At 38.9% G+C, this 23,745-nt stretch overlaps 1 protein-coding gene across 3 annotated transcripts in view; it reads right to left on the bottom strand.

The window, feature by feature from the left end:
• The window catches only part of TMEM108 (transmembrane protein 108), a 354,460-nt gene that overhangs the window by 241,051 nt on the left and 89,664 nt on the right, over positions 1-23,745 (bottom strand). The window contains exon 1 of one of the 3 annotated variants that reach the window (XM_030933935.1): positions 20,974-21,298. The exons of the other annotated variants lie outside the window; for them this stretch is intronic. The gene's annotated coding sequence lies outside the window, so the exon portion shown is untranslated. Of the gene's footprint in view, positions 1-20,973; positions 21,299-23,745 lie in introns of those variants that run through there. 3 annotated transcript variants of the gene reach the window in all.

Below are 23,745 nucleotides of genomic sequence, written 5' to 3'. Positions count from 1 at the left end.
CTTATCCACCACGAACAAATCAGCTTCATCCTGGGGATGCAAGGCTGGTTCAACATATGTAAATCAATAAACATAATCCATCACATAAAGAGAACCAATGACAAAAACCACATGATTATCTCAATAGATGCAGAAAACGCCTTCAATAAAATTCAACATCCCTTCATGCTAAAAACTCTCAATAAACTAGGTATTGATGGAACATATCTCAAAATAATAAGAGCTATTTATGACAAACCCACAGCCAGTATCATACTGAATGGGCCAAAGCTGGAAGAATTCCCTTTGAAAACCAGCACAAGACAAGGATGCCCTCTCTCACCACTCCTATTCAACATAGTATTGGAAGTTCTGGCCAGGGCAATCAGGCAAGAGAAAGAAATAAAGTGTATTCAAATAGGAAGAGAGGAAGTCAACCTGTCTCTGTTTGCAGATGACATGACTGTCTATTTAAAAAACCCCATCGTCTCAGCCCAAAATCTCCTTAAGCTGATAAGCAACTTCAGCAAAATCTCAAGGTACAAAATCAGTGTGCAAAAATCACAAGCATTCCTATACACCAGTAACAGAAAAACAGAGAGCCAAATCATGAGTGAACTCCTATTCACAATTGCTACAAAGAGAATAAAATACCTAGGAATACAACTTACAAGGGATGTGAAGGACCTCTTCAAGGAGAACTACAAACCACTGCTCAAGGAAATAAGAGAGGACACAAACAAATGGAAAAACATTCCATGCTCATGGATAGGAAGAATTAATATCATGAAAATGGCCATGCTGCCCAAAGTAATTTATAGATTCAATGCTATCCCCATCAAGCTTCCATTGACTTTCTTCAAAGAATTGGAAAAAAAACTACTTTAAATTTCATATGGAACCAAAAAAGAGCCTGTATGGACAAGATAATCCTAAGCAAAAAGAATAAAGCTGGAGGCATCATGCTACCTGACTTCAAACTATACTATAAGGCTACAGTAACCAAACAGCCTTGTACTGGTACCAAAACAGATATATAGACCAATGGAACAGAACAGAGTCCTCAGAAATAACACCACACATCTATAACCATCTGATCTTTGACAAACCTGACAAAAACAAGAAATGGGGAAAGTATTTCCTATTTAATAAATGGTGCTGGGGAAACTGGCTAGTCATATGCAGAAAACTGAAACTGGACCCCTTCCTTACACGTTATACAAAAATTAATTCAAGATAGATTAAAGACTTAAATGAAAGACCTAAAACCATAAAAACCCTAGAAGAAAACCTAGGCAATACCATTCAGGACATAGGCATGGGCAAAGAATTCGTGACTAAAACACCAAAACCAATGGCAACAAAAGCCAACATTGACAAACGGGATCTAATTAAACTAAAGAGCTTCTGCACAGCAAAAGAAACTATCATCAGAGTGAACAGGCAACCTACAGAATGGGAGAAAAACTTTGCAATCTATCCATCTGACAAAAGGCTAGTATTCAGAATCTACAAGGAACTTAAACAAATTTACAGGAAAAAAACAAACAATCCCATCAAAAAGTGGGTGAAGGATATGAACAGACACTTTTCAAAAGAAGACATTTTTGCAGCCCACAAACATGAAAAAAAGCTCTTCATCACTGGTCATTAGGGAAATGCAAATCAAAACCACAATGAGATACCATCTCACACCAGTTAGAATGGCAATCATTAAAAAGTCAGGAAACAACAGATGCTGGAGAGGATGTGGAGAAACAGGAACGCTTTTACACTGTTGGTAGGAGTGTAAATTAGTTCAACCATTGTGGAAGACAGTATGGCAATTCCTCAAGGATCTAGAACTAGAAATACTACTTGACTCAGTAATCCCATTACTGGGTACATACCCAAAGGATTATAAATCATTCTACTATAAAGACACATGCACACATGTTTATTGTGGCACTATTCACAACAGCAAAGACTTGGAACCAACCCAAATGCCCATCAATGATAGACTGGATAAAGAAAATGTGGCACATATACCCCATGGAATACTATGCAGCCATTAAAAAGGATGAGTTCATGTCCTTTGCAGGGACATGGATGAAGCTGGAAACCATCATTCTCAGCAAACTAACACAGCAACAGAAAATCAGAAAATCAAACACTGCATGTTCTTACTCATAAGTGGAAGTTGAACAGTGAGAACACATGGACACAGGGAGGGGAACATCACACACTGGGGCCTGTCAGGGTGTGGGGAGCTAGGGGAGAGAAAGCATTAGGAGAAATACCTAATGTAGATGATGGGTTGATGGGTGCAGCAAACCACCATGGCATGTGTATACGTATGTAACAAATCTGCACATTCTGCACATGTACCCCAGAACTTAAAGCAAAAAAAAAAAAAATTTTTTTAAAGTGAGCCTTCCTTTCCCTTGTAGAATGTTCATAACTTAGAGGATCAGAGAAGAGAGGAAGCAATGCAGGTCAGGGAAGTACTATGAGTTAAGGCAGAGAAGGGCATGTGCTGGGGCTGGCAAGACACCAGAGTGGTCAAGGCTGAGCATGGAGTCTTTGTGTAGGAAGAAACCATATTGGCTGTCTGGCCTCCCCTGCAGCCCATTTCAGTGCAGCAGATTTACCCAGGGGGCTTAGGAGAATTACACACCTAAATCTGTTTCTGCCTTCTTGGGTAATTGGCTTCATCTCTCTGTACCTCTGTTTCCTCATCTGTAAAACAGAACTATGCTATCTTTTCGCCATACAAGGCAATAATAAAAGGTAAAGGAATGAAAAGATTAATGCAAACTCTTATGCCTCATAAGCAGTTTTGCTTCTGGAGCTGTTATGAGGATAAAATTAAATGATGCAATTGAAAATGACCTATATAAACATAAGGCACTCTTTTTTTTTTCTTTTTTAAACAGCTCCAGATGAATGCACTATACTTTAATATCCTGGGGAGTATGAATTGAATACATTAATCTATGAAATCTGGAAATAAGACAGATCCAAGCATTCCCATTTTAAAAGATTCAGATTAGGTACAGCAATATTCCTAATACTGAATATATCCAAGTAATTTATGTGATATTAATTCCAAACCCAGAGCTTCTTTTCAATTCACCCCTGGAATGTAAACTCCCTGAAGATAAGCCCATGCCTCAAGGACAGTTTTGGATTTTTCAGAGGCCAGAGCTGTGGGTATGAACCAGTAATTCCTTCAGCACCATACACTTGTTTCTTTTTTCTATGTAGTTTTTTTGCTATCTATGTCACATACACAATTTTATCAGCATGGATAGAGAGGGGGTATAATATGGGTTAAAAGTACACTGGAGCCAGATCATCTGGATTTAAATGCTGTTTATGCCACTTATTAGGTGCATAATCTTGGGCATATTCAAGGTATAACCTCTTCACACCTCAGTTTCCTCATTCTAAAAACTGAGAAAAAATGACAACATACTACAACGAGGGCTGTTGGGAAAATAATTAAGACATGTAAAGCATTTAGAACACTGCTTGGAACATAGTGAGAACTTAATAAGTGTTAGTTATAATTATACTACACTAACAACCTTATCAAGCAGAATCCCTAATGAGGGGGCACAGATTGTGAGTTAAAGTATTAGCAGGTATTTTATTATCACACTTAATCACATGGGGAGAGGAGAAAAGTAGAATCACCAATACTTGTAAGGCCTAACTTTACGCCTGGGATGTGATGTTTTAGGGAACAGGGGCATGTGGAGTGTGGAACTGTGCTCCAGGACAGCAGCAGCCTGGTGCAGCCTCCTGCCTCTGCTTCCCAGCACACACGTCCACCCTGAGCAGGGAATGTTCTCATGGACCTTGACAAACACACTTGCTCTTGTTCTTCTAGCTGAGCTGCCCTCCTTATCTCCTCTAAATATGTTGAATGCTGTCCATCCTCAAATGCTGTTTCTATCCCTGGCTCCTCAGCACCCTTCCTGACAGTAGCTAGTCTCATATTCTGCTTTTAACTCTTTTTATGTGTAAGTTGAAAAATGCACTGTTCCAAATTTAACTTTTACCACATTATCCATGTATATGGATTATATTAGGTGTGTTCACCTAATAGGTTTGCGAATTCCTTAAGGACAAAGCCATATCTTACACAGGCTTCTTTTGTATCTTTTCAGCAGTGGTTCTTAACTGGGGACAATTTTGCCCCCCAGAATATATATGACAATGTCTGGAGACATTTTTGGTTGTCATGATGGGGAAGGGGGGTGCTACTGAGATCTGGTGGGTTAAGACTAGAGATGTTCCCAAACATTGAACACACAGGACAGCCTGCCTCTCCTTTCCCCATAACAAAGAATTATCTGGTCCAAAATGTTCGTTGTATTAGGGTTGAGAAATCCTGTCCAATAATACCAAGCACAGTGGGAAAATGAGATTCATTCCAATTATATGATTTTTTTTCTGTAATGTCTTAATGGGTCAAGCACTAAGTTTCAACTTCCATTCCAGGGTCATGCCCATTAGCCCAAAGTCCTTTTTATTAATAGCAATAATGATAACGATGAAAATAAAAGGGGATATTTTGCCTTTATATTGTTTGGGCCTTGTGGTATTTGTGCCAGCAGGAGGGATTGTTCAATTGTCATTATGAATATGACAATGACATATCTTTGGCACAGGGTAGACCACATAGGTCAGTCCCTGGCTTACACCTCATCCAGTTGCATGCTCTGAAAGCCTTTTACTAGCAGGCTCATCCCACCTTACTTATCTGAATATTAATACAGCCCATCCCATGGACAGGTAGGGTCCGAGGTTACTTTTGCTACTCTTGCCCAGGTATATCTAAGGTAACTAAAGTGGACACCTGCACACCCACCTGCCTACCTCCTTGCAGTTTTCTTTTGACAATCCTGCCACACTTGCCTCATCCTTGGGAATGAGGTTTAGGTTTAGGCTCCCAAATGAGTTCTAGTACAGCCCTATAGTTCAGGCCCTCATCCTTTAACTCTGGCTCTCAGCAAGCTTCACTGACCTGGAGATGAGTCTTTCTCTCAGTATCCAAGGCATCAGCTGTGGGCCTGCTTCAACCACAATGGCCCTGCTGGCACCACAGCTCTGGAAACAACCTAAACATTACAGAGATCTGTGCCCAAAAGAGGTTGAGACTATTTGGCCTCAAGGATCTCCTGGATATTAACTTTACCCCTTAAATGGTATGATTTTAACCTTTATTTTAAATAATTTAGATTCACAAAAGATATGAGCAACATTACTATGATTTGGTAGGCTGGATCCTTTTGGCGTGAACCCCTATAGTCAGTACCTCTCCCCCAGTCTACTGTGGCAGGCACAGCCATTTCACTGCTGAAATGGAGCCCATGATTGGCACACATAAAATTTCAAGGAGAAGGGCATGTGCACATATTTTAAAATTTTTTAAATCACAATATGTAATTATTAAAAATTAGAAAATAAAATAACTTTTGATTAGAATTATGACTAGTTTCTATCCCATTCTTAGAGCCAGACTTCATTTTAATTTTCTGTCTTCTGGTACTGTGATATGTTTCTATCACTCAAATGTGATTAAGGCTTAAGACTTCTTATGGAGTACAGAAAATAGAAGGGAATAAATGACTACTTTGAGATCATGGCAACCAATTTGGTACTTAATTTCTGTTTTGTGAGGATGCTTTTGAAAGACTCTTTACCACAACTGTATCCTGCCTAGACATTTTCTCAAAAAAAGATTTTATAAATTTGCGAGATTTGTTGAAGTACAAAATTATCCAGCAGAATATCTTCTTTCTAATCAATCTGTCCTCCGAATTGCAAAATTCACAGGACACAGTTCTTCACAACTCTACCATTCAGGATAATGTCTGCTGATATGATCTTTCAAATTACCGACAGATCATCACGGAATATACATAGCTAACTATGTTCATTAAATCAGTATGGTTTAGGGCCAAGTCATGGTAAACTGCACCTGCAGGACTTGTAGGAGATAACTGAAGAGACTCAAGATGTTTACAACTATAATGTCCATGCGCTAATCTGAAGTCAGAATTGTAAATAAGTTTTAAAGAAAACTTATAAATATATGAAGAAGGGGTGGGATTTCTGGAATGGCTGAGTGAGGAGCTTGGTAAATCTTTTCCCCAAAGGGCAATGATAAAACTGGGTCCAGTTGTCAAAAACAACCAAATTAAGATTCTAAAAACTGACCAATGGCATATAACAAATTGAAAAGGATTTATCAAGAAAACCTACTGAATCTTAGTAACAACAGTGGTATCTGTGACATCTTCCTCAGGGACTGCTCCTATCCTCTTCCCCCTCACACCTTAGCTCCATTACCTAACAGTCCTACCCCGGCCTCAGCAGATGAGGAAGACTATGTGGGCTGGCAGCTCCACTGCCCTGTAGGAGGGGGCTGACTATATTTGGAACAGGACATGGAAAACAGTGCCCATGGTACTATCAGAAATAAAAGATGTCACAGTGGCAAACAATCAGGACAGCCTAACATCAAGGCTAGCCTAGGTTTGGATACTGGTTGGAACAAGCAAACACAAAATGGCAGAGCGGTCAGAAATATAATAAGAAAATCCAGGGAAGGAAACAACTAAAGACAACCTTTTAAAGATCCCCTTATCTCTAAAGGTAAACAAGGCTGTGCAAATGCTTAAAGCTGTGTGTGCACAGGAAAGACCAGACAGGGCTCTAGAGAACTACCTGCCCTTGGCTGATTTTCCCCTAGTCATTGTGTGTCTACCACATTAAGTGATAACTGAATTCACTTCTAACTATTTTCTGGAGTCACAAATCATACACTATGGGTCATCTATATCACTTCCTTTATTACACAGATGAGAAACACAAGGCCTCTGAACATTTTAAGAATGTGAGTTTCTAACAAGTTAGTAGAAAATCAATAGAAGTTTTTGTTTTCTTGTAAATTTGTTTAAGTTCTTTGTAGATTCTGGATATTAGCCCTTTCTCAGATGGATAGATTGACCCAGCAATCCCATTACTGGGTATATACCCAAAGGATTATAAATTATTCTACTATAAAGACACATGCACACAGTATGTTTACTGCTGCACTATTCACAATAGCAAAGACTTGGGACCAACCCAAATGCCCATCAATGATAGACTGGATAAAGAAAATGTGGCACATACATACCATGGAATACTATGCAGCCATTAAAAAGGATGAGTTCATGTCCTTTGCAGGGACATGAAGCTGGAAACCATCATTCTCAGCAAACTAACACAAGAACAGAAAACCAAACACTGCATGTTCTCACTTGTAAGTAGGAGCTGAACAACGAGAACACTTGGATACAGGGAGGGGAACATCACACACCGGGGCCTGTTGAGGGTTGGGGGACTAGGGGAGGGATAGCATTAGGAGAAATCCCTAATGTAGATGATGGGTTGATGGGTGCAGCAAACCACCACAGCACATGTATACCTATGTAACAAACCTGCATATGATACACATGTACCCCAGGACTTAAAGTGAAAAAAAAAGAAAAAAAAAAAAACAAAATCAACAGAGGTTAGTACAAATGACCCCTACAACTATGCCAAAATCCAGTTAACTACAAAAAGGTGGCATAAAATTAACAAACAAGAATTGGTCAGGTAAGTTAGAACTTATCCGAATATACAAATATACATAAACTTCTTCAGTCTTTGGCCGGGATGTCCAATCTTTTGACTTCCCTGGGCCACAGGGAATACGACGAATTATCTTGGGCCACACATAAAATATGCTAACAATAGCTGATGAGCTTAGAAAAAAAAAATCACACACAAAAAATCTTATAATGTTTTAAGAAAGTTTATGGATTTGTGTTGGGCCACATTCAAAGCTGTCCCGGGCTGCTGCATGGAGCCCACAGGCCCTGGGTTGGACAAGCTTGATAGTCTGTCTTCCTTTTTATTCCTTTTTCTCCTGTGAAGTCTTATAAAGGAAGAGACTAATATGGGTTCTCCAGAAAGTCATTCCTTGTGGGGTAAGGTGATAAACTCTACCTTGGAGGATGAGTCACCCCTGTTCTGTAAATGGTCATTGCTTGTAACCGATCCTCTCACTTTGTTTCTCTTTTTCTCAACTCCAGATTCCTAGTTCTAGAGCTTCATTTTATTTTCTTTGTGGGTAACAACCTGGCTAAAAATACTCTACTCTTTTGGTTGGGTATCTACAAGTCCCAGGGAAAACAACCATACATAGATACAAGCTCCAGTTCCAATTGCCATCCAAAACTATTAACATTTTCATCTGTACAACACAACTGTTTCCATAACAAAATTTATGTTCTCAAGCCCTCTTATTGTAAATTCTGCTTGTTCAAGCAAGTGATTTTAAGTTCTCTTGGAGACAACGAACACTCCGTATAAATTAAATGCTGTTTTCCCCTAAGCTTTGTAGAACGCAGGAAGCCACTTTGGGTGGGCACCAAGGAAACCTGCTCCCAAGACAACCATTATATGTTCCTGCCTTTCCTGATAGCTTGACATTTGGCCCATCCTAGACCTTTAGTCAATTTTAAACCACTAGGAAAAACAAGGACCAAATCCTTGTATTTGTACAGCTGACATCTTTGCTGCTCAGAAACTTGTGTAATCTATCTTTGTGACAAGGACAGCCAGAAACTGTAATAGTTTAAAAACAAATCTGACAAATGGTCTAACGAGCAGTCAAGAAACAGTTCAAAGCAAAGAATGAAGTAGGACTGGCTGCTCCACTGCGGAGTGAGCCCCTTCAGATGTTTTCCTTCCTTTATTACTTGAAGATAGCATCTGGGAATAGAAGGCTGGGAATCTGGGGCAGGTGTGAAAGGATGGCGTTTCTATCAAGGGAAAACACCTGGATAAAACTAATTCATCATGGAAACCACATCTGGTCTTTCAATTTTTAAAAAATACTGAAAGATGACTGACGGCAGGGAGGTACAGATTTTGCCAACAATTACACTGGGTTTGAACTGTAGTTGCCACGTGGCTGCTCAGTGATCTCGGATGGTATCTTTAGTCTCTGAGCATCTCTGAGTTTCCTTTATTGCACAATAGATTAAATGAGATAATTGAGGTACAATGCCTAGCATTGTTCACATGTTCACACATGTCACCACTTCTCACTTTCTGCCTTACTGATGCCAACCAGAGACAGGTGCTAGTGATAAACACTGTCTCTGTGCAGATGTAGGAACACAACTTCTTATCATAACTAATTTCTAACAACAACAACAACAACAACAAAAACTCCAGGACTAATTCTGCAATTTAACAACTCAAATTCTATCTTTCAGCAAGGATCAAATGATTAACTTTTACTTGACACTTTTCCTCCTGAGTCATTTCTTTGATCCAATATTTTAACAGCAGCTGAGCGACACAGCAGGATTCCATGGATCAGCCACCACCAACCACATAAAAGGCTAGGAATTATTTCAGATCAGGATGCTGCCAGAGCACAGCTCTCCAAATAAAAGATTTTACAGTCCACTTTTTGTTTTCAAAACTCCCTGACCAGCTCCCTTTCCTCTGTCAAGAGACGCCTGGATGTGATGGGATCCTTTTCCTATCCAAATCTGGAGTACTCTGTGATGGCACCAGGTAAAAGGTGATGCCCCGTTCAGGTTTCAGACTGACACACCACACCTGCTGTCAGAACTACTTCACACCCTGGTGGGAAGACGCTCCCCTCAATTCTCAGTAGTGCCCACTGCAGTTATTACATGTGAGTGAATAATAAGTTACTGAAATACTGTGATGACTCACGCATCAAAAAGAAAGCCCTAGTCTGGGCTTATAGGCCAGGAGGCAATCTCCAGGGGAGAATCTGATCTTGCTAGCTAAAAACAGCAGGTAGGAGGCATAAGCCCTGCAAATACTTTTTTAATTAAATGAAGTATGTTGTTCCCTCCCCTCTTCTCTTGCTCTGTCTTCCTTCTCTCCTGTCTTGACAGATGCTCTTAGACAATCTGGGTCACATTTGTCAGCCTGAAAACAGTGCTAAGATAAAAAACAGATCCAAAACAAGAGGTCCTACCAGTCAAGAGCAATCAGTGCTTAGAAGCAATAATTTTGCAAAACACAGTGACGGCAGGACTACATTTCAAGTTTCTGACTTAAAATGTACCTGAACTCCAACTATTATTTAATTACACTTTATTGCGGAAAATAGACCCTTTGCATCCTGAAACCCAGATGTGTATTCCAATTCAGAAAGTAAAAGAAAAATAGTAATGACCACAACAGTCAAATATAATCAGAAAATGTTGCAGAGTTCTCAGCACATAGATATCCCCCCAATATCTCAAATATTAATTCTTCTAAAACCAACACACCATTTGTCCTGAAGACACATAAAATGTTTTATGCTCCACACTAAACTCATTCTCTCTAATGCCACCCTCCCTCCACTCCCAAACATGAGCACTTCTTCCTGTGCTTTCAAGCTTGCTGGTCCTCTAAATTAGAGTCCCTGGAGTACATCCTCCAGTGCTCTCTGCTTTGAATCTGTTAAGATTTTACGTCATGAATATCTTTTAAAATTTCTTTTCTTCTCTTCATTATCCTTGCTTTGCCTTGCTTTAGTTACTCAGCTTCCTCTCAGGTGACTATTGCAGCTCATGGCTCTCCATGCAGTCACACAGTTTACCTCTAAATAATGCATTTAATCATGCCCCAGCCTAAAGCCTCTCCCAATTCCCTATTGCATTCAATTTGGCATTTAAGGCTCTTCACAGACCACCATCTAGCTAATTCACCTCTCTAGCTCCATCTGGCACCAACCCGTGCCTAAGCTCCAGCCCACTGAGCTGATGAATGTTCCATGAATATACTCATAGCCTTCCACAATTCCGTATGCACTTACTGTTCCTGAGATGCTCTTCTCACTTTCTAGAGTTAGTCTCCATTCTCTGTGCTCTCAACACTTTGTCCTTACCTCTAATTTTGTACTTAGTTTACATCGCAATTACATATTGTACGGGAGTGAGCCTTACTTATCTCTATATCACTGATAAATACTATGGAGTTTGCTATTAGAAGAGAGAAAGACGCAAACTCATCCTTTTTTATGGCTGCATAGTATTCCATGGTGTATATGTGCCAAGGAAATTCTAAAGTACGTACTGCAGAAAGAAAAAAAAAATGATAGCAGATGAAAACCTTGAAATGGAAGAAACAATGAGAGAAGATATTGATAAATAGATGGGAAAAGGAAAACATTGTTTCAAACTATAAGAAACATGTGTAATTTATGGAGGAAAAATAGAAAAGCCAGAGAGATATGTCTTCAAATTTTGGAGCATGAGTGGTAACATATTCAAATAGAGAATTTTTTTTTTTTTTTTTTTTTTTTTTTTAAGGATGCCTGTTAAAATAGCAGGAGCAGCTACTAAGGAAGTAGATAGACATAGAGCAAACAACCTCTGAACAGGTAGAGGGGACTTAGAGTGGGGAAGAAAGACTTATCAATTCAAAAGACAGCAAGATGGGTACACAAAGGCAGACAGAGTGGTATAATGGATACTAGAGACTCAGAAGCGGGGAGGTTGGGACGGGGCTGAGGGATGAAAAAATACCTGCTGAGTACAATGCACACTATTCAGGTGACAGTTACACTAAATCCAGACTTCACCACTCTACAACTCATCCATGTAGCCAAAAATACCACTTGTACTCCTAAAGCTGTTGAAATAAAAAAAATCTTTTATCATAAAAAGAATAATAATTAAAAAAAAACAAGAGACAGCAAGAAGAGATGGGGGAAAGAAATAACATTGATAAGCACCCCTATGACTCAGGAAATTACAAGCATTTTAGGAGCTCTGTGTCAGAAACTGAGGGCAGTGACTAAATATATATTTCTTATTATGTCACATATGGAATTAAGAGAAATAAACAAATCCATCACCAGAGGGACAAACTGCAATACAACTCTCCTAGTAATTGATAGCTTCAGCAGATAAAAAAAGTCAGTAAAGATAAAAAGATTTAAATAGCATAATTAACTTTTAGATGTATAGAACATATATAGAATATTGAATACAATAAGTAGTGAAATATTAACTCTGAAAACTGACTAAGCTATAAAGAAAACCTCAATAAATTGCAAAGGACTGGTATACCAACATTCACTTACAATGCAATATTAGAAATATATTTTTAAAAGGTAACTTGAATGCACAAATAAAATGTGAGTTAGATTTTATACATATATACATATAATCTATACTGTATATATATAAGGGAATAGTATTCAGCCTTAAAAAAGAAAACTCTGCCACTTGTGACAACATGGATGAACATGAACATGGAGGGCATTATGTTAAGTGAACAGGCCAGGCACAGAAAGATAAATGGCATATGATCTCCTTATAGGCATACCACAGGGATGTTGCAGGTCTAGTTTCACACTACCACAACAAAGTGAGTATCACAATAAAGCGAGTCAAACAGATTTTCTGGTTCCCCAGTACCTATAAAAGTTATGTTCACACTGCTGTAGTCTATTAAGTGTGCAATAACATGTCTAAAACACTACATACCTTAATTAAATACAATTTATTGCTAAAAATGCTAATGATCATCTGAGCCTTCAGTGAGTTGTAACCTTTTTGCTGGTAGAGAATCCTCGATGTTGATGACTGCTCAGGGTGGTGGCTGAAGTTTGGGGTAGCTGTGGCAATTTCTTAAAACAATGAACTCTGCCACATTGATTGATTCTTCCTTTCATAAAAGATTTCTCTGTAGCATGTGATGCTACTTGATAGCATTTTACCCACAGAACTTCTTTCAAAAGTGGAGTCAACACTCTCAAACCCTGCTGCTGCTGCTGCATCAACTAAGTTTATGCAATATTTTAAATCCTTTGTTGTCATTTCAACAATGTTCACAGCACCTTCACCAACATAGATTCCATCTCAAGAAACCAGTTTCTTTGCTTATCCATAAGCAGCAACTCTTCATTCCTTCAAGTTTTATCATGAGATTGCAGAAATTCAGTCATATTTTCAGTCTCTACTTTTAATTCCAGTTTTCCTGCTATTTCCACTACATCCAGTGACTTCCTCCACTGAAGTCTTAAACCATTCCAAGTCATCTATGAAGACTGGAATCTTCTTACAATCTCCTGTTAATGTTGATATTTTGACCTCTTCCCATAAATCATGAATGTTCTTAATGGCATCTAGAATGCTGAATCCTTTCCAGAAGGATTTCAATTTACTTTGCTCAGATCCGTCAGAATAATCACTATGTATGGCAATTACAGCCTTATGAAATGAATTTCTTAAATAATAAGACTTAAAAGTTGAAATTATTCCTTGGTCCAAGAGCTACAGAATGAATGCTGCATTAGCAGACATGAAAACGACAAGAATCTCCTTGTACATCCCCCTCAGAGCTCTCGGGTGACCATTTGTATTGTCAATGAGCAATAATATTTTGAAAGGAATCTTCTTTTTCTGAGCAGTGAGTCTCCACAGTGGGGTTAAGACATTCAATAAACCATGCTATAAACAGATGTGTTGTCATCCAGGCTATGTTGTTCCATTTATAAAGCACAAGCAATAACAGTTTACCATCATTCTTAAAGGCCTTAGAACTTTTAGAATGGTACATGAGTATTGGCTTCAACTTAAAGTCATCAGTTGCCTTAGCCCCTAACAAGGGAGTCACCCTGCCCTGTGAAGCACTGAAGCCAAGCATTGACTTCTGTTCTCTAAAAAAGAACAGCTAGACAAGTTAGGAATGCAAAGCAGAATGCAAAGAAAGCCCTAGATGGCATCTTCTTTCAACAGAAGCCTGTTTCATCTACACTGAAAATTTGTTGTTTAGTGTAGCCATCTTCATTAATGATCTTAGCTAGATCTTCTGGATAACTTGCTGCAGCTTCTCCATGAGCACTTGCTGCTTCACTTGGTACTTTTATGTTATGGAGATGGTTTCTTTCCTCTTACCTAATGAACCAACTTCTGCTAGCTTTCCATTTTTCTTCTGCAGCTTCTCTGCCTTTCTCAGCCTTCAGAGAGTTGAAAAGAGTTAGTACTTTACTCTGGATTAGGCTTTGGCTTAAGGGAATGTTGTGACTGATTTAATCTTCTCTCAATATATTATCTACCTGTCTGTCTATCTTCTATAAATTCTCACTCTCTATATATATATCTGGACCACTAAAACTTTCTCCCTATCAGCAGTAAGCCTATTTTTGTTTTCTTATCATTCATGTGTTAACTGGAGTAGCACTTTTAATTTCCTTCAAGAACTTCTGCTTTGCATTCCTAACTTGTCTAGCTGATGCAAGAGGCCTAGCTTTTGTTTTGGCCTGTAGGCTTTCAACAAGCCTTCCAACACTTAGAGGCCATTTTAGGGTTATTAATTGGTCAAATTTAATATTGTTGTGTCTCAGGAAATAGGGAAGCCCAATGAGAGGGATAGAAGTAGAACAGTTGGTTGGTGGCATAGTCAGAACACACATAACATTTATCAATTTGCTGTCTTATATGGGCATGGTTCATGGTGCCCCAAAACAATTACAGTAGTAACATCAAAGATCACTGATCACCATACTAGATATAATAAAATTTAAAAGTTTGAAATATTTTAGTACCAAAATGTGACACAGAGACGTGAATCAAATACATGCTGTTGGAAATATGGTGTTGATAGACTAGCTCAATGCAGGGTTGCCACAAACCTTCAATTTACAAAAACTGCAAAACACAATAAAGTGAAGCATAATAAAATAAGGTGTGCTTGTACTAATTTTGTAAACTTTGAGAAATGTGTCTTGAATAATAATTTCATCTCCATAAGAGGAGGCAGCAGCTGCTGTAAAATGCTGAAACAACCCCTTCAGGAAACATTCAATCTTAAGTGCAATTGCTTTCCCTTTTTAGTTTTAAATGGAAAAGTTTCTACACAAAGCTGTTTACATAAATATTCAGCTGTTTACCTCTGCACACAAGGTAGAAAAGCAGAAATCTGATGACAGTTCAGGAACACTAAACAGATACCAGCTCAAAAATGATGAAAAATTTAGGGACTCAACTATCTACCTCATTAGCCTAATCCATTGGTGTTCCACAAGTAATTTCTTTTTAAAAGTAGATAGTCATAAATTTTCAGATGATTTTCTTGAAAAGTATAAATTACGTAGGTTAAATTATAATGGATAGATTATATTCCATTTTAATGCCAATATACTCCCTTGGTCGGGAGACAAAGGCCCAGAGATGCATCTGGTTGGGACACCAGCACATTACCTGCAGTCTCATATATCTGTGTAGCAGTCTGTATCTTCCAATAGTGGCCACTGCAAGACTCCTTGAGAAACTTTTCACTTCCCTATCAAGAGATGGAATCTATTTCTACTCCCATGGAACTTAAGTGGCCTTTGTAACTGCTTCAGTTTAATAGAACACAGTGGAGTGATGCTGTCTGATTTCCTAAGGTAGATCATGAAAGGTTTCTGCTTTTCTTTCTCTTGGGTCATGTGCTGAGCAGTGAACTGGTACAGAAGTCTGTCTACCCTGAAGCTATCATGCTGGAGAGACCACAGAGATGCCTGAGGATCCCAGCTGTTATGTCTTCCCAGCTAGGCTCCAGACACGTAAGTGAGCTAGCTTCAGATGATTCCAACACCCAGCCTCTAGGCCAACCCAGCTGATGTGAGTGGAGCAGAGATGAGCTGTCCCTGCTGAGCCCCCGCCAGATTGCAGATTCATGAGTCAAATTCACATGGTTGTTGCTGACATTAAGTTTTGGAGTGGTTTGTTATGCAGCACCAATTAACTGGAACAGGAGGGACACTGAATGCAAATATCATCCCCTCATTTACCCAAAGGATAAAAGACAGAACCAAAAGCCCAAACAGCAGGATTTCTTAAAAACCAAAATGACGGCACTGTGTTTTACCCAAAAAGCACAAGCACCACTTCTGAAAGTTAAATTTGACTTAGGATTCACATACCTTTTGCCACTTGCCAACAATGCTGATTAGTGGATATCTATGCAAATATATTATTTGAAAAAAAATCCTTTTATTTTTGCTTTTAATGTCTTCAAAAGATCTCTGATGCAGGTTAACAGCCTCTGCTTATTAACAAAATTTACTCAATTACTGTATCTACCTTTCATTTTAGGCTGTAATTTATGATGGTGCCGACAGAGTGGTATCAGGTGTCCTCAAATTCAGTCAAACCAAAATGAAATCACTGGGCTCTACATCTTATCTGCTATTGGCTATTAGTAGAAAGTAATCAGATTTTAGAGCTAAATAAAATCCCTGATCACTTACTGTGTAACCCTAGACAAGCTACACAACTTTTATTGATCTGTAAAATGGAAATAATACCTATCTATTGACAGGGTGGCTACAGAATTAAATGAGCCACTATATATAAAATACTTAGCATGCCTGGTATATAATAGACAATCAACAAGTTTCCTTTCCTTGGCACTCTTGACCTTTTTCATTGAATGACAGGCTAAAGGAGAATGAAAGTCCCAGGGTTTGCTCCAGGTAAAAGAAGCCTTCCCAAGAAATTCAGGTTCTGCTTCCTGCCCATGAGTGATGCTCCAACACTTAAAAGTGGGCCTCCAACCAGAGCAGCTACTGGGGCCCTCTCTGGGTTTGTTTGTTTATTGTAGTCATTGTTTTAACGGAAAATATTTGAGCAAATTTAACTCTGCATCCCAGCTACTGCTTTTTCTTTTGTTACCATGCATTTTCACCAGCAAAGAACTAATTTAGTATTTCGTTGTTTTTTTTTTTTTTTTTTTTTGGCGGAGGGCTTGCGGACTTTTGCTGTGTCACCCAGGCTGGAGTACACTGGTGTGATCTCAGCTCACTGCAGCCCCTGTCTCCTAGATTGAAGCGATTTTTGTGCCTCAGCCTCCTGAATACCTGGGATTACAGGTGCACAACAGCACACCCAATTAATTTTTGTATTTTTGGTAGAGACGGGGTTTCACCATGTTGGCCAGGCTGTTCTCGAACTGCTGGCCTCAGGTGACCCACCCACCTCAGCCTCCCGAAGTGCTGGAATTACAAGCGTGAGCCACTGTGCCCAGCCTGTTTTGTTTTAAATAGGAGGTCACTGGGGACTTTATGCTGGAGAGGTATCTGACCTGAATTACTGGCCGGCTATATTAAGGAGGCAAAAAATTAACAGGTAACCTACGGATTTTAGATGTTTGGCCAACAACCTCAATATATGAGCAGACAAAATGACATTATGAGAAGAACAGAGAATCAGCTATCCCTCCGGGTATTTTTATTTGGTTCAAGCTTAACCTCTAAGTGAACAACGAAGCTTCCTGAAGTAGACAGAGCATGTGACTCACACTTGCTGTGGGATCTTAGGAAGTAACTTTGCAGGCCTTTGTTTCTTCACCCAAGAAACCATGGGATTAGAGTAGATGATCAAACTATGTGATGACCAAAAGGACTTAAGATCATCTAGTGTAATGTTCTCACTTGACAGGTGAGAAGTGAGGCCAAGAACAGTTCAGTGGCTTTCTTGATGTCACAGTCCTTGCAGCCAATAGACTTGGGACTGGCATCCAAGGTTTACAGGCAATAAAGATCCTCTTTCCACAAAGCCTTAGCTGTCTCTAAAATGACTTGATTCTGATGGTAATGAGGAAGGAGCACAATATGCATTTCTATTCACGTTAATTTAAAATGATTTGACAGGTCAAATATTTATTTCCTAATTTCCAAGCTAACTTTCTTGCTAAGGGAGGACTTGCAACTGTCTTGAACAAGGGCCCATTCCTAGGTCATCATTCTCCAGACCTGAAAAAGCAATGTAAGTGCTTTTCACTTGATATATTCAAAACAGAGCAGGATGAATTTTATCAGTGATGTCCCTTGCAAGTGCCAGGTACCCAACAGAAAATGACAGACTTCTGTGCTCTTTAACCTATGAGTGATAGAGTTACTGTTATACTATGTGCCAACCAAGTTTCAGACCCAAACAAGGTGTGGGGCAAAACTTCTGACAAGGCTAAGTCTTTATCCATCCACCTGATATTTCTTAATTCTTCCTCTCTAGGGAACAGATAAGTTCTTTAAGGTTCACAGGTCTGCTTCACCACAGAGTGATTATATTCAAGAATCCTGATTTGCCCAAAGCAAGATACCTACCTAGGTGAACAGGAAGTAAAGCTTCTCAGCCCAACCACTCTAGAAATCTGGAGCAAGGGGCAAAGGAAATGTTTCTTATTCAAATTAACATAAATCAACAACATTGACCTTGATATACATGATCTTAATTAAGAACTAAATTGGAATTTAAACATTTGAATGCTGCACTAAGGTATCATAGAAATTAAGGCCAAATGTGGAAATTGAAACAATGAGAAAGATAAAGGGGGCCTATAACCAGGAAATACACTGACGTAATGGAAATGAGCCAGCCTGGAGTAGAGGACAAGGGGAGCCTGAGGGAGGCAGACTGTCAAGGTTGGCATGACTTTATCTGTTGGGGAGACAATGAGGGGTGTATTTAGGAACAAGGGTGGAGATAGTGTGGTCTACCAGACAGATAACTCCTTGCCAGGCAGGTTCTAATATAGCCTGAATGGAAACTTCCTTTTAAGAACGTCAACTCTTTGTGGTTCCACACTTACAAAATGAGATTCTCTTCCCATCAGAGTTCTCACACAGGTCTTCCAATCTGAGACATGTGGGAGTGAAGGAAAAGGCTAGAGAAAGCAGTCCTTTCTGTGCTGTCCAACATGGCAGCCACTCCACAGGTGGTTACTGAGTACTTAAAACATGGCTAGCGTGAATAAAAAACTGAATTTTATTTTAAATTTTATTTAATTTTAATTAAAGTTAAATTTAAATTTAGAAATGGACACTGATTCATTTATTGGACAAAACAACTGATATGCATGTTTGGAATGACTTGGGTATGTGAATCTACTTTTTCTACTGTAAGTTTTTATCTAAGTACAGATCGAGTATTGTCCATGAAATTTCAGTGTCCCAATTGAGATATGCTATAAGTGTAAAATATGCTTACAGCACATCTCAATAGGACTTTCAAGACTTTGTATTTTAAAAATGCAAAATATCTCATTAATAGTTATATTAATTACAGTCAATCCTCCATATCCATGGTTCTACATATGCAACCAACTACCCTGTAAGAATACTTTTAAATAAATAAAAAATACAACAAAAAATACAGATAATACAGCACAACAATTATTTACATAGCATTTACATTGTATGAAGTATTTTAAGTAATCTAAAGATGATTTAAAATACATGGGAGGGTGTGTACGGGTTATATAAAAATACTTCATTTTATATAAGGGACTTGGGCATACACAGATTTCGGTATCTGTGGGGAGTCCTGGAACCAGTCCTCCATGGATACCAAGGGACAACTGTACATGTTGAAATAATATCTTGAATATACTAAGCAACACAAAAATACATTGTTAAAATTAATTTCATATTTCCTTTTATTTTTAATGTGGCTACTAGAAAATTTAAAATTACATGTAAAGCTCATACTTGAGGTTTATATTACATTTTCATTGGACAATGCTACTCTAGATTCTGGAAGGTCTAGATAAGACCTCTTTTTTTGTGTTTTTGGTTTTTTTTTTTGAGACAAAGTCTCACTCTGTCACCCAGGCTGGAGTGCAGTGGCACTATCTCGGCTCACTGCAACCTCCGCCTCCCAAGTTCAAGTGATTCTCCTGCCTCAGCCTCCCAAGTAGCTGGGACTACAGGTGCGTGCCACCACACCCGGCTAATTTTTGTATTTTTTTAGTAGAAACGGGGTTTCACCATATTGGCCCGGCTGGTCTTGAACTCCTGATCTCATGATCCGCCTGCCTTGGCCTCCCAAAGTGCTGCGATTACAGGCATGAGCCACTGTGCCTGGCCAGAACACCACTTTTTTTTTTTTTTCTTTTTTTTAGAAAAGATTTGTAGTAGTATATTCTTGGGCTTCTTTGTCAAAATCACACTAGGGTTCACCATGTGAAGAGCCCAAGGATAGTCTTTCTTATTAGATTATACTCTCTCAGTAAATTAAAATTAGACATTTGGTTTTAAAATTTGCCTCAGATTATTTAATTGATGTCAGTCAGCCAGCATGTGGTCAACTGTAAAGTAAAAACGACATTGGAGTTCCGTATCAAAGGAACTGATAGAGGGAAACAGCCCTGAAACAAAATAGTGACTATAATTCAAATATTTGACACTAAATATCAAATCCCTTTAGTCTTCTTTTACATGACCACAAAAAGAAACCACATAAAAAGGAAAGAAACAGCAATATATAATCCCAACATATGCATTCTGAAGAAGATACTATTTTAAATACCCTCTGAACATGAATCAAATATATGGCAAATGATAAATTTATATATATACTTCATATGCACAAGTAAAACTTTATCCGTTAAAGAAAGGTTCCTTAAGATTGTGATCTAAAAGAAAACCTTTGTTCTAAACCATATTGACTGACTGATAATTAAGCCTGTTGTTATCATAGCATGTACCCTATAATCTGATACCACCCCCACCCACCCCCAAAATTGTATTCAAATGAGAACACATCCATGCTCACACCATTTAAACGAGATAGGGGATAGCTACATCACTTCTCATTTTCGGAGCTCGGTAATCAATTAATCAGAGAGGTTAAATAGCACATTCAAGGTTCAACGTTAGCTAAAAGTCACTTTTTCCATTCAGACCCTCAGCTGTCATTCTGGAAGCTGCCACCAGATGCACAGGGTGCTTGTTAATGCGGCAGTTAGCCCACATCAGAGGGACTCTTCAAGGTCCAAGGTTTCACACAATTTGATCAACTGTGCTTTTTTCCCCTATAAATCAGAACTTGATAAATATAGCACTATAATTCATGAACAAATATTTAATTACTACCTTTAAGAGCTAAAATAAAGACATACTCTGACATAATATTTACATAAATACAAAATACCTACCTTCAAATTAAGTATCTTTTCCCACTAAATTGCCCTATTTTAAATCTCCATCTAATTCATTTCAGAGTCTAGTTGGAATTCTCCCTGAGTTAATTCGGGATTGTAAATCTCCAAGTCTCAGATCTTCAGAGTAGCATAAGAGCTCCCCACATAATTTTCCTGAGTTAATCTGCTCTTTCTTTTCCCCACATGTTTAGCTTCACATGGCATCTAGGGTCTCATCTGCTCCTGTCTCTGCATGGCTTGCCTCCGCTCTACTGCCCACTCTGGGTTCCCATTCCCAAGCAGAAAGAACCGTAGATGCTGCCGTCTTGCTCTCCCCACTCTGTGGTCTTGTTCCAATCAGGGAAACATTCCTATGGCAACCAACACACACCACCATCTCACTCCCCTTCCCTGAAAGTTCCCTATTTGCCTGGCAGACGTTTGGCAAGGACACTGAATTACTTTAACTTGCCTAGCAACTACTAGCCTGTTCCAGTCCCTCTAAAAGCAGTTGGCTTTTTGTCGCCTATCTTTTAAAACACACTCAGGGGCTGGCTCGCTGGCTGGCTGGCCGTGGAAAGGGCAGCTGCCAAGTCAGCCTCATTGGACACTGGCTTGGAACACACACAGCAGTTGGGCAAACTGGAGCCTCTTCTTGCCCCGGGATGAAAAAATGTCCACAGGCTTGAGGCAATGGCACGAGTAGACAGCTCTCAGGGTCCCACCCTGGGCTAACTCCAGAGGAATTTTAATTCTCAGAGAACCTCAAATCTCCTTCACCTTCAGCTATAAGAAAAGTAAAATTATCAGTAGCTGCCTCCACTCAGAAAACCAGGTTTATCCCTTTTTGCCATGTACTTCAACCCTTCTGGTTTTTATTTAACAGGCTGGAAACCAGATATTTTAACTTACAGATTGTAGTTTATTCATTTAGGTTATTTTGGTATCATGGTCCCAAATGACTGATGCTGCTTTCCATATTTTTTCCCCTCAGTGAATTCTAAAGAAATACTTGAAGTGTCTATAATCTAATCTGGGTACCCTAAGATGAAATACTTCTTCTAATAATCCATATAGGTGGAGAAGCTTGAACAATGAATAAACAGTTTATTGAGCTCTTGGCTTGCTCTGCTGATGGATTCCATGCTTGCCTTGTGTCCTTTCAGAACAGAAGCCAACAGCGGGTGCTTTCTCCCAAAAACAACCAGTGAGATAATCAAGTCAGGTCCTGGAAAAAAACTAAAGCTACTAGATAGGCATTTCTACTCCTACCTGCAGCCAACTGTCTTCCAAAATGAAAGCAGGGCCACTGTTGTAGAAGCAGAGAGTTGCTAATTCAGGCCAGCAATAGACCTGAAAGTTGACATGGATGGACACTATCTTTTATTAGACAACTATTTCCTGCTGGTAGGATGCAAAAGACCCACTTTTCTATCTTTGCAGCCTTTGAATTTCTTCCAAAAAGAGGCTTCTTATTCACTTCCATGGCCCTTCAAGAACAAGGACAATTTTTTATTGCCATTTCCTATTTCAGTGATGACACACAGTAAGTGCTCAGTAAGCATTTGCTGAAATGAACCTTAAATACAGCAGCAATAGAATGTCAATTAAAATAAGATACTATTTTCACTGATTATATTTACAAACTAAAATTTTTGTCATATTCAGTGTTGACAAGGGTGTGGAGAAACACGACATTCTTCTACACTGTTGATGGAAGTATAAATTAGGGCAGCCATTTTGGAGGACAATTTGCCAATATTTACCAGTAATTCCCTGGCTTTGTATCCTACAAATATATTGACAGAAATGCAAAAAGATATATACAAGAATGTTTACTGCAGCATTGTTTGCAACAAGATAAAACTGGAAAAATCTAAATGTTGATAAACAGTAGGCAAGCTAAATTATGGCAAACTGATGCAATGGAATACAATATAGCCATTAAAAATGAAATGGATTTATACATACTGATGTGAACAGATGTCTAAGATATATCACTAACCTATCCACAACAGAATCCATATATGTATCCATACATACACATATAAGCATAGATGTGTGTTATATGTGTATAGGTATTTATGTATATGTGTATGTGTGATTGTATACAAACAGAACATTAGGTCATTTCTGGTAGAATTTGCAGAGACTTAACAGTGGTTACCTTTAAGGAATGATATTTAGGACTGAAACAATAGGAAGGAAGACTTTTATTTCCACCGTATAGCATCTTAAAATGTTGACCAATTTTTAAAACAAGGAATGTTCCTATTTTAAAAACTCGTATTTTAAAAACATGTTAACAATTTATAATTGCCTTTGTATTATTAGATTTTCAAAAAAAAAAATAAAGATAGCAGGTTATTATTTTTTTTTTTTTTGAGACGGAGTTTCGCTCTGTCGCCCAGGCTGGAGTGCAGTGGCCGGATCTCAGCTCACTGCAAGCTCCGCCTCCCGGGTTTATGCCATTCTCCTGCCTCAGCCTCCCGAGTAGCTGGGACTACAGGCGCCCGCCACCTCGCCCGGCTAGTTTTCTGTATTTTTTAGTAGAGACGGGGTTTCACCGTGTTAGCCAGGATGGTCTCCATCTCCTGACCTCGTGATCCGCCCGTCTCGGCCTACCATGCAGGTATCCCTGCGTAACTAATACGGGGTCTTTAAAACCATCCACAGCTAGTAGAAAGCAAGAAACTACAGAAATGAAAACAGCAAGTCCCACAAATTGTTTATGAAGTTTACACTTTTAATGTGTTAGACATTAGTACCTCAAAAACTTAATTAAAA

This window comes from Rhinopithecus roxellana, chromosome 1 (assembly GCF_007565055.1).
Source record: "Rhinopithecus roxellana isolate Shanxi Qingling chromosome 1, ASM756505v1, whole genome shotgun sequence".
NCBI classification, from domain to species: Eukaryota; Metazoa; Chordata; class Mammalia; order Primates; family Cercopithecidae; genus Rhinopithecus; species Rhinopithecus roxellana.
This window is presented reverse-complemented; position numbering and strand designations above follow the sequence as displayed.